Source organism: Pinus tabuliformis, chromosome 9 (genome assembly GCF_031772625.1).
Source record: "Pinus tabuliformis cultivar Carrire ecotype Pingquan chromosome 9, CPIR1, whole genome shotgun sequence".
Classification (NCBI taxonomy): domain Eukaryota; kingdom Viridiplantae; phylum Streptophyta; class Pinopsida; order Pinales; family Pinaceae; genus Pinus; species Pinus tabuliformis.
In genome coordinates, this window is record NC_142307.1 from 1,351,930,025 (window position 1) to 1,351,947,848 (window position 17,824).

The following is a 17,824-nucleotide window of genomic DNA, read 5'->3' on the forward strand; positions in this document are numbered from 1 at the left end:
GGCCTTTGAAGATCCACTATATCCAACAAATATGCCTTTCTTTCCTGAAGGCTCAATCTTGTTCTTCTTATCCTTAGGAACATGAATATATACATGACAACCAAAGATTTTCATGTGCTCAACCTCTGGCTTCCTTTTAGAAAATGCTTCTTCAGGAGTCATACCTTCCAAAACTCTACGAGGACTTCGATTTTGAATGTACATAACTATCCGTGATGCTTCACCCCATAAGAACAATGACTAGTCCAAATCATGCATCATGGCCTTGACAGATTTTTCAATGGACCTTTTCTTTCATTCTGCTACACCATTCTGTTAAAAGGAAAGGCTTCTTCAGGAGTCATACCTTCCAAAACTCTACGAGGACTTCGATTTTGAATGTACATAACTATCCGTGATGCTTCACCCCATAAGAACAATGACTAGTCCAAATCATGCATCATGGCCTTGAGAGATTTTTCAATGGACCTTTTCTTTCGTTTTGCTACACCATTATGTTAAAAGGAAATGCTTCTTCAGGAGTCATACCTTCCAAAACTCTACGAGGACTTTAATTTTGAATGTACATAACTCTCCATGATGCTTCACCCCATAAGAACAATGACTAGTCCAAATCATGCATCATGGCCTTGACAGAGTTTTCAATGGACCTTTTCTTTTGTTCTGCTACACCATTATGTTAAAAGAAAATGCTTCTTCAGGAGGCATACCTTCCAAAACTCTATGAGGACTTCGATTTTGAATGTACATAACTATCCATGATGCTTCACCCCATAAGAACAATGACTAGTCCAAATCATGCATCATGGCCTTGACAGATTTTTCAATGGACCTTTTCTTTCGTTCTGCTACACCATTCTGTTAAAAGGAAATGCTTCTTCAAGAGTCATACCTTCTAAAACTCTACGGGGACTTCGATTTTGAATGTACATAACTATCCGTGATGCTTCACCCCATAAGAACAATGACTAGTCCAAATCATGCATCATGGCCTTGACAGATTTTTCAATGGACCTTTTCTTTCGTTTTGCTACGCCATTCTGTTGTGGACTATAGGGGACAATTGGCTCCCTCTTAATCCTAGCTTGTTTGCAGAAGGAAACAAGCTCCTTTGAGGTGTATTCTCCTGCATTGTCAGATCTCAATATCTTGATCTTTCTATATGTCAAGTTTTCCACTTCAACTTTGAATTCTTGGAACTTGTCGAATACCTCATTTTTTTTCTTCAAGAGATATATCCATGTCTTATGGGAAAAGTCATCAATAAATGTCACATAGTACAACAAACCACGAAACGATTTTATGGGCATCGAACCACAAATATCCGAATTAATCAAGTCCAAGGCTTCCTTTGATATGTTGTCATTGTTTGGAAATGGTTTCTTGATGTTCTTTCTAAGAGCACAACCTTTGCATACACCATCATCCTTAATTCGTAGTTTAGGAACCCCTAACATTATTTCACTTAATTTAGACAATGCTCTAAAATGAAGATGTCCATACCTTTGGTGCAATAACTCACTTGGATCTATATCATCATGTACTAGTGCTTGATCTGGTTGACTTACAAGTCTATACAGTCTTCCATCACGAATCCCAATAACCCTAGCATCATATATTTTAGATCCCTTTGACCAAATAAGTACTTTTCCATCCACAAAAGAAACTCTATGTCCTTTATCTTCTATACCAGAAACATATACAAGATTATTTTTCAAACCTGGTATATAAAGAACATTGCTGAGGATATTTTTCAAACCTGGTATATAGAGAAACATATACTAGATTCTAGCTCTATGAGTAACAAAGTTAATGATCAAATTAGAACTATTACCTCATAACGAGAATTCTAGCCAAAAAAATCCGAAAAAGAACATGAAAAAACACTGCGAAAACAAAAAGTGTTGATGTTGCATCATTTTTTTTAATAATATTTTTATCGGGTTAAATTTTCAACATTTTTAAAAAATGAGAGTGAAAACCAATTTTTTGGTGTAAAAAACACTCTGAAAAAGGAAAGTGTTTTTTTTTTTCTTTGTTTTTTTTTAAAATATTTTCTATCTTTTCGGGGTAAATTTTCCACATGTTTAGCAATGACGTTAAAGATAAAATATTATGACTTTGAAAAACCTTCAAATTCCAACAATTTTTAGGCATAACATTAAAGATAAAATATCATGTCTTTGAAAAGCGTTAAAATTCCAACAATTCAGCCATGAAGTTAAAGATAAACTTATAATTGTTTTCAACCATAGTATTAAAGATAAAATATTGAAACTTGGAAAGACTTTAAAATTTTGACAAATTTTCAATTATGGAATTAAAACCAAATATCACGACTACAAAAACTTTAACTTCTCAATATATTTCAACCATGGCATTATAGAAAACTTATGGTTAAAAAAACTATAAAAATAAACAACTAAATGAAAGAGTCACTATACCAAGAGTAATTTATTTTTTAAATGTTATAAGTATAATTATTTTAAAATATTAGCCTAAAAAAACTTACATATTGCAACGAAAATTTAAAAATTAACCATCAAATTGACATACCTATTGCAATGAAATTTTTAAAATCGACCATGAAATTGACACATTGTGGGGCAGACTTATCCATTTATTTATTTTTTGAATTTTTTTAAGATTTTTTTTTTTTTTTTTTTTTGAATTTAATTTTTTTCGATGTTTTTATTTTATTTATTTTTTAATATAAAAATTTAATTGTTGTTGTTGTTTTTTTTTGGGTTTTATATATATTTTCTATGTTTTTTAATTTTTATTCTTAGCGATTTTTTTTTAAATGGTATGTTTTATGATTTTTTTTTAAATGGTATGTTTTATTATTTTTAAACGATTATTTTTTGTTATTTTTGCTTAAAATTTTATTTGAACCATAATTTTTTGAAAAAAAAAACCTAAATTCATAAAATTTGTTATTTTAACAATTTTTTTTTTTAATTCATTTTTCCTAAAATTCTTTTATTTAACAAGTGTTTTTAGTGAAAGTTATTGAAATATGTATTTCTTTAATTATATCTATATGCAAAATGTGTATTTTTGTCGAATGTTTAAAATTATTAATTTCTAATTACAATTATTTTATGTGTATTAAAGTATTAAAGATCCATCATAATTGCAGATTTATCAAGGTCCAAGAGGGATCAAACCTCCAATCCTCTCACTATCTCCCTTCCTATCTCATTCTCTGTTTGCCCCGTCCATCTTTGTGTCTCCCTCTCTCTCTCTTACCCTTTTCTACCTCTCTCACTCCTCTCCCTCTCTCTCTCTTCATTCTTCCTCTCCCCTATCCTTCAATTTATCTCCATCTCTCCCTTTGTCACTCTCTCTATCTCTCCTCCATCACTCTGTCTTTGTTCTTCCCTCCCATATATATCTAGAGTTAATATATATCATGATATATTAATATATACGATAGCATAACAAATTTAATATTGTATTAACCAAAAGTTATTAAATTTAATAATATTAATATGAATATTAGGGTTAATAATGTGTTTTTGCTAGTATTAATAATGTATTAATAATAATTTGATCCATAAGATTCACTTAAATAAAACCTTTTTTGAGTGTTCATAAGTATAAAGAGGTTTATGGAATAAATATAAAAATCGGTTTTATTTATTTACCACACCTCTGGTTTATTTATATTTTTATTTATTTATCACATCTCTTTTATTTACCATGGTCTTTGACCCATAGGCTTGGTATATAATTAGTTGATTCCTAATCCTATAGGATATATTTTTATTTATTTACCATAAGGTTTATGGAGTAAATATAAAAATCAGTTTTATTTATTTACCATACCTCTGGTTTATTTATATTTTTATTTATTTATCATATCTCTTTTATTTACCATGGTCTTTGACCCATAAGCTTGGTATATAATTAGATGGTTTCTAATCCTATAGGATATATTTTGATTTATTTACCGTAACTCTTTATACTCTGACCCATGGTATTAAAAATAATTTGTCCCATGGTATTTGGTCCACAGGGTTCACCTAAATAAAACCTCTTTTTTGAGTTTCCTTATATATAAAGAGGTTTATGGAGTAAAAAACATTTTGTTTATTTACCATACCTCTAGTTTATTTATATTTTTATTTATTTATCATAGTAAGTATAAAAATAACTTTTATTTATTTACCATACCTCTGTTTTATTTATATTTTTATTTATTTACCATGCTTCTTTTTTGAGTGTACGTAAACCTCTTTATATTTTAAATTTATATTCTGTTTATACATAATAACACTTATATTGATTTTTAAATAGGGTCGATATTAGATTAAAAATGTTAAATTTTAATTGTTAAACATTACATGTTTACGTTTTTACCCATATTGGGATGTACGAGCACTTATTGATTTTTAAATAGGGTCGATATTAGATTAAAAATGTTAAATTTTAACTGTTAAACATTACATGTTTACGTCTTTACGTGAGATCTCCCCTATATTGGGATGTAGGAGCACTTATTGGCGTAATTAGCGATATATAAATTTATAAAAAATCATAACCTCAAAAAATTTCATTATAAAAAAACATTGCAAAAAATACAAAAAACACATGTTTGGAAAACTCTTAAAAAACAAACTTCTTAAGACGAAAAACAAGAAGAGGAATAAGACAATTTGAAAAATGGTTAAATAATCAATATTTAATTTTTTGTGTGGATACTTAAGACATTAGAAAATTTAAAGTGTAAAAAATATGTCTTAAAAAATGTTGATGCTTGCTTTTTCAAACTCTGCATGAAAATCACAATATTTAATTTTTTTTATCCATACTTAATACATTAGAAAATTTAAAGTGTAAAAAATAAGCCCTCTAAAAAGACTTTAGACTGCATCAACACTTTTCAAAATCAGCTTGAAAATTACAAACATTAAAAAAAAAATGTTCATACTTGATACATAAGAAAATTTAAGGTGTAAAAAGAATGCTAAAAAAGGTGGGAGGGGTTTGATGCTGCATCAATATTTTTCAAAATCAACATGAAAATCACTAACATTTAAAAAAAATGTTGATACTTGATACATAAGAATTTTTTTAACTATAACGGATATGGATTTTTATTAAATCTGGTGGAAAAAGAGAGGGACTTTGCCGAAGCAGCCCTGTTTACATACTGCTTGCACTTCTAAAACAACTACTATGTCTAGACCATTATGGAGGGGTTTCTACAAATCTGTCATCATTGATGAACAACCACCCTCTGTCCAGAGCGCTCCCTTTGTTTGCCAACAAGTCCGCTTCGCTATTTGAGGTTCTGAGAATGTGGTAGAGATTGTAAGATGCAAAGAAAGAAAGGACTCTTTTCAGTCTTTCAAGAGTTCTGTTGAGACCTGCGTTTCTGAATATCTCTCCGGCGGTCAGTTTCTTTATGAGGATCTCCGAGTCTCCAAAAATCTGGATATCCTTGATCCCTTTTTCTCTGGCAATTTGACAAGCTTTAAGGAGGCTGAGCAGTTCTGCTTGGTTGTTAGACTTCACGCTGAGACCCTAGTAGAAAGAATCCCTGGATCGCCCTTCAGGAGAGAAGATGATCCCACCTGCACCCGAGGCGCCGGGGTTTCCTTTAGAAGCCCCGTCAAAGAAGATAGTATGCAAGTTTTGAGCTCTCCACCATAACTGGAATGATTCATCTGTGTCTCTCTTCTTCCAGGTTGGGAGTTCTAATTTAGGGGAAAGGAGGATTTTCCTACTTTGCAGTTCAAGCTTTCCGATCCATCGCTTCTCTTTCTGTTGGAGAGATGCATCCTCTTTAAAATACTGTTGCTGCACCGATTCTAGAAGAAGGGATCTAGCCTTAGCTGCAACTTGCAGGGGTGTTAGATGGTATTCCTTGAAGACTTTCTGGTTACGGGCCAACCAGATCTTCCAACAGACATACTTGGGCAAACGCATTCCAGATTTTGTACCAAATTGTTTTTTGAGGGATATGTCGAGAGTACCGATGATTCCAATTAGCGAAGAGGTCTGGAACTGAAATCTGTGCAGGGGAGCTTATGTGGAGATCTTGAAGCGTAAAATCCCATACTTCCTTTGCGAACTGGCAGTCGATGAAGAGGTGTTGGGCAGTCTCGTCATTACTTCTGCAGAGGGCGCACCAATGAGGACCAGCGAAGCTTCTCTTAACTAGATTGTCACCTGTTAGTATTTTATTGTGGATCACTGTCCAGGCAAAGAAATTAACTTTCGGGAGCGCTGCCGGGTCCCAAATGCTTTTCCAAAACGCCTGACTGTAACTGCTGTTTCCCGATATCTGGCTCGCTTTATAGCCTTCAGCGACTGTGTAAACACCTGAAAGGCCCCAGCCCCAACGATCTTGCATCGATTTGTGAATCGGGGCGGCCTCTTCGATCAGGTCCATGAGGATATTCAGCTGCTGTTGGAGATGGGCTGGAGGAGCAGGGATTGCCCAACCTGCCCAGTCGCCTCTCTGATCCCAAGCGGATATGTCGAATAACCTTGACTTCCCAGCTGTGGTTAACCAATCCCTTAACCCTGCGATTTCTTCATTTTCGATTAGTGGATTTCGCCCCATTATCCTGTCTTGCCAAAGATTAATTCTCTTGCCATTCCCTGGGATTCTATAGAGGTTTCGTTTGAAGGTTTTGCTGCTTTTGCAGCAGAGCTTCCACAACAGCGTGCTGTTAACTGTGTAGTCCAAGTGAAGGTTTCTCAAATCACTTCTGTTTGTGTATTTTGTTCGCAGAGTGATACTTACAGGATGACTTGGCTCATTTAACATTTTCCACAGGATCTTGCTTCCTAAAGCGAGATTGACCAGAGATGGATCTTGGATTTGCAATCCTCCTTCAACGGTGGGTTTCTTGACTGTTTCCCAATTTACAAGGTGGAGTTTCTTATCGTTGCCCCTGCCTCCTTGCCAGAGGAAGTTTCGAAGAAAAGAGGAGATTTGTTCCATGATATTTCTGGGAGCAAGCAGAAAGGCTGCTTGATAAATTATTGATGAAGAGAGCTGTGATTTGATTAAAATGACCTTACCTCCTTTTGTCAACCAGTGTCCTCCCCATTTCGAGATCTTGGATTTGAATTTACAGATAATGTCAGTCCAGAGCGATCTCTTATTTATTCCTGAGATTATGGGAAGGCCAAGATATCTGATTCTCTCCCATTGAGAGTGCCCTTTAAATCCAAGAGTGATGGCTATATTGTTTAGCTCCTGCTGATCTGTATTCCAGCTGTATACTTCACTTTTGCTTTCGTTTACCAATGCTCCTGAGACTTTGCAGTAGTTCTTTATGACCGTGCCAAAGGCTTTTGCAATTCTGATTGAGGCGCCCCCCAGAAGGATCGAGTCATCTGCGAATAATGCATGGTTCAGGGGCCTTGTGCTGCTGGAGGATTTGAGGCCCGGGATGGATCCTGACAGTCTTTCTGCTTCAAGTTTTCGACTTAATGCTTCAGCCAAAATGATGTAGAGATAGGGAGAGAGAGGGCATCCTTGCCTGATGCCTCTCTTGGCTTTAAAGAAGTTTGCCGGTCTGCCGTTTATGAGCGGAGCTATCCAAGGATTGTTCATGCAGGCTTTTAGAAGGTTGACAAACTGGTTGGAGAAGCCAAAGGAGAGCAAGACTTTGCTGAGAAATGCTCTATTGACTCTGTCAAACGCATTCGCCATATCTAACTTTATTAGCATGCCTTTCTCTTTTCTCTGCTTGCTTGAGTGAATGGTCTCCTGAACTTGGATGACGTTGTCCAGGATGTGTCTACCTTTCACGAAGCCTCCTTGGGAAATAGAGATGATTCTAGGGAGCAAGGGCTTCATTCTGTTGGCCAACAGCTTTGCCAAGATCTTATAGGAAGCATTACATAATGAAATTGGCCTGAATCTGGCGAAAGTTTCAGGATTAGAGTCTTTGGGAATCAGGGCTAAGTAGGTTGAATTTGTGCTGCCACCTACTTTAGCTTTTGACATGAAACCCCTTACCATCTTTTGAAGGTCATATTTTATGATGTCCCAGCAAACTTTGTAGAAATGAATGGTGAATCCGTCCGGCCCAGGGGCCTTGTCGGAGTCCATGGACCAGATAGTTTTGATTATTTCTTCCTCTGTAACAGGTTTGCATAAATCTGCGTTGTCCTCTTGAGAAATTAATGAGGGGATGTGATTGAGAAATTCTGTTTCCTCTGTTTCTTCTCCTTGGTTATCCGGGCTGTAGAGGTTCTGAAAGTGTTGTTCTGCAGCTTCTTTGACTTGCTGATTGCCCTTGCAGATTTGGCCCGTCATAGTCTTTATTTCTGCTATATGATTCCTTGACAATCTAGCCCTGAATTGCCGATGGAAGAAAGAGGTATTGCGGTCCCCTCCTTTTAGCCACAGGCTCCTGGACTTTAATCTCCAGTATTCTTCCTCGTTTCTAAAAGATTGGTAGGCTGCTCTCTGCGCTTTGATTTCCTTTTCCAATAGGTTTTCATTGATATTTTCACGCTCCATGTCATTTTGAAGGGAATGCAAAGCCTGGACAGCTGCAACTCTAAGAGAGGAGGGGTTGGGCGTTGGTTTCTTGATCCATTCTTTCAAAGCTTTTTTGGTTAGCTTCAGTTTTTGCTCCCAAACAAAGCTTGGGGAACCTGAAATGGGGGTGTTCCAGGATGCTTTCACCGTATCCATAAAGCCTGCTCTTTCAATCCATTGAGGAGAGAAACGGAATGGGATGGGACCCACATCCTCTTCGTCTTCTAAACAGAGCTGAATTGGCTTGTGATCCGAGGACAGTTTGGGCAGAATTCTTGTAGTTATGATTTTCTTGTTCATGAGGAGGGATTGCACTAAAAAACGGTCAAGCCGAGCAGAGATATGATCTGTTCCAGTTCTGTTATTTGACCAGGTGAATAGACCATGGATTGGATTGAAGTCTTGAAGGTCCCAGATCTGGGCCAGCTCCTCTACAACACCTACCATGGGGTCTTTGGAGTCAGTGCCTCCTCTTTTTTCTTTGGCTTTCAAAACAATGTTGAGATCTCCTGCGAGAATGATATTGTTGGGCGTTTCCTGTTCAAGGAATTCTGCCAAGGATTTCCAGCAGTCTCTTTTTTCTGAATAATTTACAGGTACATATAGATTAACTAGAGAGATAGATAACTTACTTGGAATGTGGGTAATTTCTGTATATATCCAATGCAAGGTCTGATAAGTGCTGATCAATTGGAACTGTTCTTCATTCCAGAGCGTTGCCAGGCCTCCCGAGGATCCCCGGGCGTTGACAGCTATGCCTGAATTTTTCTTCCATTTAGTTTTACTGGTTTCTAGCAGGGCTTGTCCTGCTATCTTAGTCTCTTGGAGCATGAGGACATCAGTGGATTCCGATTTTAAGAGGTCCTTGACTGCTTCTATTTTTGCGGGGCTCCCCAGTCCTCTGCAATTCCAAGAGACTAACTTCATTATTTACCTATGCTTGGGGTGGAGCCGCCCTTGGAAGACCTGGGCCTATTACCTCTCCCGATTGTCATTTCTATCGTGGATTGGCTCCCTTGAGTTTTGAGCCTTTCTGCTTCTTCTTCTCTTTTTTCCTTGCGGGATCTCCTTCCGGGTCTTTTTGATGGCCTCTCAAAGAGTTCTTCCTCTGAGGACTCAGAGCTGTCAGCTGGTTTTTTCTTCGTGATTTCGGCATACGTGGGGTTTGAGGGGCTGCCTTGGGTGACTTCGATGTGAATGTCTCCTTCTCCCTCTTTGATTTCCAGAGGGATTTCCTCAGGGATCTCTTTTGCCTGGTCTTTAATCGGTGGGTCTGGATGCGCCTCCTCGGCTCCTTTTGCGTTTTCTCCTGCTTCCTGAGATAGGGTGACGTTGTTCCTGTCTCTAGTTGCTGCGCTTTTTCCTGTGTCTTTCTTTGCATGCGCTGTTCTCTGGACTAGGGTCCATTGCTCTCCATTCTGTTTTTCAGCCTGCTCCTCTGCTTTCTTCTTACAGTTCTTGGCGAAGTGACCGTAGCCATGGCAGTGTCTGCATTTAAAAGGAAGCTGTTCGTAGTCAAGCTCTTGGATGTGCGTCCATCCTGCCACCGTGAGCTTGATCGCTTCAGGCAATCCTTCTTCAAGGTCCACTTCAACGCAGATGCGCGCGCAAGAGTATTGGTCCCTTCTTACTGCCTGATCTATATACTTGCCTAATGCATTACCAATGGTCTGGAACGATTTTTGGTTCCAGCAGTGGAGGGGCAGATGCGGAAGCCTAACCCACACCGGCACTGCAGATGGGACGTCTTGGGAGGGATCAAAGTCTGGGTTCCATTGATTTAAATACAGTCCCTGTGGTCCCATGAAGTAGGGGCCGTTTCTGAAGATTAAGCTTCTGTCCTCCGAGCTTTCGAAAACAAAGACGAAATACCCTTTGCCCACGAAGTAACTCTTCACTCCGTTTTTTATCAGAGGTTGCCAATTTCTTTGGGTCCAATCCTCCACGGATTTGGGAGAGGGCCATAGGCCTGTAAACTGGCCTATGAGGCCTTTTTCTGCCAAGTTCAGAGCAGCTTTGCAGGTGTCCTCCTCTGGCAGGGCAACAGATGGAATCGAATCCATTCTTTTGATGAATTTTTGCTGAGTCGCTGAGGGAGTCCGGATTGTTCCATTCGATATCAAATTTTTGAACGCAGTGACTTCGGGGGGCGGATCCCCAGGGGGGGCAGAGCACTCAGGAGCCTCCATCTGGCTGCAGAGGGAGGGGCGAGGCTGTGCGCAGAGGCGCAACAGCCTTGACGGCGCTGCTGTCACTCAGGATCCTGGATGCAGAGGGGAGGGCCGAACACAGCAGAGGGCAATCGAAGGAAAGGTGCAGAGGGGGGGGCGAGGCTGTGCGCAGAGGCGCAGCAGCCTGGAGGGCGCAGCAGGCACGCAGAACCCTAGTTGCAGAGGGTTGGGCCGCGCGCAGCAAAAAGATTGTAAAATGATTTATCATGGGATTTTGACCATCTATAATAAAAATGATGATACATAAGAAAATTTGAAGTGTAAAAAATATGCTAAAAAAAAAATGTGTATTATGAATCAACACTTTTTCAAAATCAGATGAATTTTTTGCTACTTCAAAAAAATGGGTAATCGGTAAAGTTCTCATTTGATTGGTAGCTATGTTGGAGGTTTTTCCAAATCCTTTGACTGTATAGCTGTTATTGTCTCCCAATTCATTTTTTTGAGATAACTTCCTTTTTGTTATGCTTGAAAGATTCCCCCACTCTCTGGTCATGTGCCTTGATGCTCCAGTGTCTACATGCCGCATGTTAGCATCATCCGCAAATGAACTTGTCAAAGCGTAATAGTAGAAGAATTTTTTTCACCTTTGGTCTTCTTTGGTTTTTCATCTTTCTCAATTTCTGTCGCGGAAGCATGTTGTTTTCATTTTTTTCTTCTTGTTAGCCATATTAGGACAATCTCTTTTGAAATGTCCATATTCTTGACAACCTAACATTGCATCTTTGATAAGTATTTCTTCTTCTTAGAGGAAGAAGATTCATTTCCTGACTTTTTGTGTTGAGGTCCAATTTTCTTCTTTCCTTTGTTCTTGAAACGTGTTGCAAGGGCTTCAACTTCCTCATATTGTCGATCTCTGGTCATTAGTCTTGTGCCTTCTTAAGCACATGATGTCCATAGTTGTTCAAATGTAGGAGCTTCCTTCCAACTGCTTAAATCTGTCGCAAAGGCATCCCATGATCTAGGAAGACCACTAAGTGTTGTAATCATTAGTTCTTGATTAGGGATGGATTCTGTAATTGCTTGAATTTGGTAAACCTACATTTAAAACTAAAATTAAAACTAAAACTAAAACTAAAACTATATTTAAGTAAATTATAATGAAATTAATTAAAACTCAATGAAATTAATAATACAACCAAAACTAAACTATATTTAAGTAAAGTATAATCAGATTAATTAAAACTCAATGAAATTAATAATACAACCAAACTAAAAAATAAAGTAAAAAAATCAATAATTCAAACGAAATTACAAATTGAAAAGTAATAATATAAAAGTATATTAACTAAGAATCAAAATAAAGTTATGAAGTTAAACTAAACTAAATTATCATAAAAATTGAAATAACAAAACTAAGCTAAAAATTAAAAGTACTTACAAAAAAAACTAAAGTAACAATTAGACCACATTTAAAACTAAATTAAATCAATTAAAAGTCTAAATTACAATGGGATTTCGAATCAAAATATTTTTCTTTGGACTCAAGCATTTATAAATATGCTTTACAATGATAAATACAATAACATCAAGCGACCAAATGTACATTATTAAGATTGACCATAGTTACAAATTCAATAGTGACAACTATGGTGCCTATTGTGTATTTATTTTAAGATTGTGTTATGGGATTTTTATGAGATTGTGCTCTATTTGTAGCCCATATGGTCGTTATACTCTAAGTAGTGGAATTGCACTCTACTGAGGGAGAAACTTGCTAAAAAATTAAGTGTTTCCTATCAAATCTACCAAAATATAAGCAACTCTATTGAATAAGGTGAAGAGCCATTATGAGATTACTAATTAGAGAAATTTTGAGGTCTAAAATGGGCCTCCTAAGAATATTATAAAATAATAGTGGAAATAATAAAATAAGATTAGATTATCTCATCAAGTTTCGGAGGGAAAAACACTATATTTCAACTCTTATTTTCAACTTATCTCCCTACGATTTTACTCAAATTTCGAGTTGGAGCACTCATTGGATGCAAAATGGATTTTTTCTTGCAAATAGTACCCATGTTGCATGCTTTTGATGGACCCTACTACACAAAAAATGTGAAATACATGAAAAACATGATTGCATGTATTTCACATTTTTTGTGCAGTGGGGTTTATAAAAAATATGCAACATAGATTCTCCTTGGATGCAAAATTAAATTCTGCATCCAACGAATGCTCCTGCTCGAAATTTGAGTAAAATCCTAGGGAGATAAGTTAAAAATACGAGCTGAAAAAATAGTTTTTATTTTTGTATTTTTTCATTTATTTTTGTATCTTTTTACCTTTTTAATCCAAAAATGGTGAATCATCCCCCATGGCTGACATCATCATATTGAATCCTATTGGTTCTTATAAATTTGATTTTGTTGTACATTTTTGTTTTGAGGCCCATTTTTGGCCTCAAAATTTCTCTAATATGATAGACCCAACAAAGGAGAAGACTCTAAATAGTTTTGAAAGAATCCCCTCTATAGAACTAGGAAGAAAAAAACATTGGATCTTCTAAGAAATACGTAGTGTACTATTTTTATAACTGGGTGGTGCAAATGATAGCCATAAACACAATGCGAAATAAAATATTGTTGCAAAAGATCAAGAAAACAACAATGGATATGATTCAAACTGCAAATTGTAATATGCTAAAACAATTGGCTTGAATCTACTCTACTCATCAGCGGAAACAATAAACTATTGATGAAATCACAAAGTATAAAAGAGAAAGAATTCAATTACACATAACACAATAATTTTTCTAGGGAAATCCATAGCTAAAAACCTCTGCTATCTGTATATTGCATTAATAAGAAAATATGAGAAGATTATAATGCGTTGCCGCGGCCCCAACAACCTTTGCACTATCTCAATCTATCTCACTACTTCCGAGACAAGCTCAAGCCAATACTTAACCAATTATGCTGCCTGCCAAGCTCCTATTTCCTTGCGCAGTTTCCTTGGGAATTAACCCATATTTAATTGGATAATTCCACAAATATGAATTGTGCAATCCTCATAGGTATTCCTCTAATTTAATGCACCACCTGTACAATTCAGATGATTATACAAGTTATAATAAATTGTCCCTGAAATCCAATCTCAATTGGGTCTTTCTCTGATTTGACATGCATGAGTTAATTATGAGTGAATCTTCAGTTTACTGGTTGATCACTGCTGGTTACACCCCACTACTGCAGGTTACACCCTGCTACTGGATCTTCCATTAATTCCTCCATCAGTTGGAACTAGTTTAATTGAATTTAACTCAGTTAGACAGAATTAAATAATTACAACTCAAAATAAACTCAACTAGGGATCCTAAAAAGTAGTAGACACTCTATATGACTCAAGTTAGACCTTCAAATCGAATTAACTGGGCTACCTAATTCAAATTAGCTTAGTTAACTATTACAATTTGTCATGAGATGTGGAATTACAATTTAATTCAAGGACAAAATTAAATTATGATATTCTTGTTGCATTTTTAACAATCCTTCTCATCAAGAAAGGGATTATCTGCCACCCTGATCTCACCTCTGTGAAACTTGAATTTTCATCTTGACAACGCCTTTATCAAAATATCTGCATCTTTCTCCTCTGTAGGAATGTACTCTAGCAATATGATTCTCCTCTGCACACAATCTCGTAGATGGTGATACCAAATGTCGATATGCTTGGACCGATCATGAAAAACTGGATTCTCAGAGAGTTTGATACAACTCTGATTATAATAGTAAATCACTCTAGCATCCACCTGTTGACCAAATAACCCAAAAATGATCTTCCTCATCCAAATAATCTCACACACTGTTTGAATAACAACCATGTACTCTTCTTCTGTAGAATTGAGTGCAATTGATCTCTGCTTCCTGTTGTACCAGGAAAATGCTGCTAACCCAATATCGAATATTCCCCGTGATGTGCTCTTTCTATTTGATGGACTCCCTGCCCAATCTGCATCTGTGAAGCCTAGAAGCTTCACTCCCTCTGTCCATCTGTACCAAAGACCAAACTGAGTGGTGCCTCTGAGGTATCTCAACACATGTTTAGCTACCTTATAGTAGAGTTTGGTTGGCTTAACCATGGCTTGACTAAGCTGATTAACTGCAAAACACATGTCCGGTCGTGTATTCACCAAATACATAAGTGAACCCACAAGTTGTCTAGAAATATTAGCCTCCACTACTTCACCTGAAGTAACATCTTCCTTCCTCCAATTACCCGCTAGAGGAGTCTCCATGGGTTTTTTGCTCTCCATGTGAAACTTATTTAGTATCTCGTTAACATACTTTTCCTGAGAGACAAATAGTTCATCATCTCGTTGCCATACTTCCATACCAATAAAGTAATGAATGAGCTCCGGGTCCTTCATCTCGAACTTTCTTGCAAGATCCTCTTTGCAAGATTTTATTAGCTTCTCATCACCTGTTAGAATCAAATCATCGACATATAATACTATAATCAACAATTTACCTTCAACCAATATGGTAAAGGTTCACATTTTCTTCAACTTTGGTGAAGCCCAACCCGGTGACATAGCAATCAATTCTGGTGTACTAAGCACAAGGTGCTTGTTTTAGTGCATACAACGCTTGCTTGAGTCTGCACACTTGCGACTCTCTATTAAAGGTCTCAAATCCTTTTGAATGCTCAATATATACCTCCTCCTCAATCATACCTTTGATGAATGCTGTCTTCACATCCATCTAATGTATCTTCCATCCCATCCACGATAACAATGCTAGAATAGATCTTATTGAAAAGTACCTTGCTACTGGAGCAAAGGTCTCATCGTAATCAATTACCTCCACCTGAGTGAATCCTCTTGCCACAAATATGGCCTTGTGTTTCTCCACACTCCCATCTGCTGCTTGCTTTACCTCGTAAATCCATCTGGAACTCACCACTGACTTGTTTGTTGGTCTTGGGACCACTTCCCAAACACTGTTTCTGATAATGGAGTCATACTCCTCAACCATGGCATCAAACCATACTGGTTGCTGCATTTTTTCCTCGAATGATGATGGCTCAACCTCTACACTCTCGCTCATCAGAGCCATGTAGCTAATGTACCAATCTTGGGACCTCCTCTGCTTGCGCTGTGTTGTTGGTGCTCCCACATTCTCTCTAGCATCATGCATCATTATGTCAGCCTCTCTGGTGCACTTCCTTCTATTATGTCCTTATACTAATAGTGTATCCATTTATTGTTATTAGCAGTGTTGATAATATCGATATCGGCAAAATATCGACAATGGTCCAGAAAACATTTTATTGGCAATATCAGCAAAAATATCGGCAAACATAAAAAAGAATAATATATTCATTTTTTTTCTTCAGATTTTTAAACATATAAAGCAATAACAACATGAAATAAACACATTGACACATAAATATGAAGAAAACACTGATATATGATGTAGTGGATGTAAAATAAAAATGATACATCAAAGGCGATACCAAATCCTATTAATCCCTGATAATTGTCCAATCAAGGACTCAAATGTGGAGAACCAATACAAATTAACATCACATATATACAAGTATCTCATCATCATGAGTTATAAACTTATATGTAGCAAAACAAATAAAACTAGCAACTATCTATCTGAGGCTAGTGCCCTCTCCCTAGCAGCTATCTTTCTGTCTTTTTCAGAAATTGCTTCAAGAGATTTTTGTATAACCTTCGCACTAGAAACCATACGAGGCATTACATCATGTGCAGGGAGTCTAGCCAGATGGTATTTCAATAGTGTAACCCCTCCTGACATCTTGATCCCACACAATTTGCATGATAGATATGCTCGATTTGCCCCACCAACAGGCTCCCATACTCCCAAAATGGGTCCAAGGCTTTTGGCATATTTGTAGTGAACTAATTCAAACCTAGGGCACAAAAAAAACAAAAAATTGGCCCCCCAACACAAAAATAATAAGTAATAACCACCTCGTTAAAAAAAAATACTACATTATTTGCAATGTGAATGAAAAATGGCAATAAGATGGTGCATAAGAAAGTTGAAAAAAAATGTGAAGCTTGCTGTCCAAATATGGAGAAAACCCTTGCATTGGCTCATGGGCATGAAAATCATAGCAAATGGAAAAAAAAACAAAGAAACAAAATGTTGGTAGGCAAAGAGGCAAGCAAGCATAACCCTAAATCTATGAAAAAATCATTAACATAGGGGTTTTTAAGAAATGAAGTTTGTCTCACTGTTCTTCAATCTTTGATCCACAAAAAATTCTTAGTTGGTGGTGATAATGGCTATTTGATCCTCAATCCCTCTTTGAAAACCACCACAAAGCTCTTCCCCTTCCTTCTCAACACTCAGAAACCGAAATGAAGAAAAAAAGGCAAATTTCCCTTTTCTAGCTGCGGCCCAGCTGGCCCGACGATATTTTATATCGTCGCGCGATATTTTGCTGAGATATCAACGATATCTCAGAAATATCGCGATATTTCTGGGAGCCAAAATATCGCAATATTTATCGCGATATTTCTGGGAGCCAAAATATCGCAATATTTTCTCGACGATATTTCAGCTCACCAAAAATATCGCGATATTTCCGATATTTGGCGATATATCGTCGATATTATCATCACTGGTTATTAGTGAAACCCCTTATTATATTTTTGGGCCCATATAGTCCCCATATTGTTATTATTGTGCCCTTACATTATTATTGTTATGTCGGCTCTGATTATATTGTGACCCCTTAGACTCCTATGTATATAAAAGAGGCCTTGTCATTTGTATCATCCAAGAATTGTTCATTTGTGTAATGTATAGGAGGTTTCCCCCTTGAAGAGTCTGATTTTGAAGTTGTTGATCTATCTTTTCTTCTATTTTGTGAGCTAGTTTCATAACATTTGGTATCAGAGCTTTGAATTCTAGGGTTTCACTACTTCAAGCAAGTCATCGTGGAATTTTCACTATAATTTTTTTTTACAAAGTTTCAAAAGATGAAATTAAAACCCATTTGAGCTAAACTATTGATGAACCTTGTGTTCGAATTTCAGAGATTTTCTCACTATATGTTCAGAGATATGATCTGAGGAAGCTATAGTTTTTGCATGCTC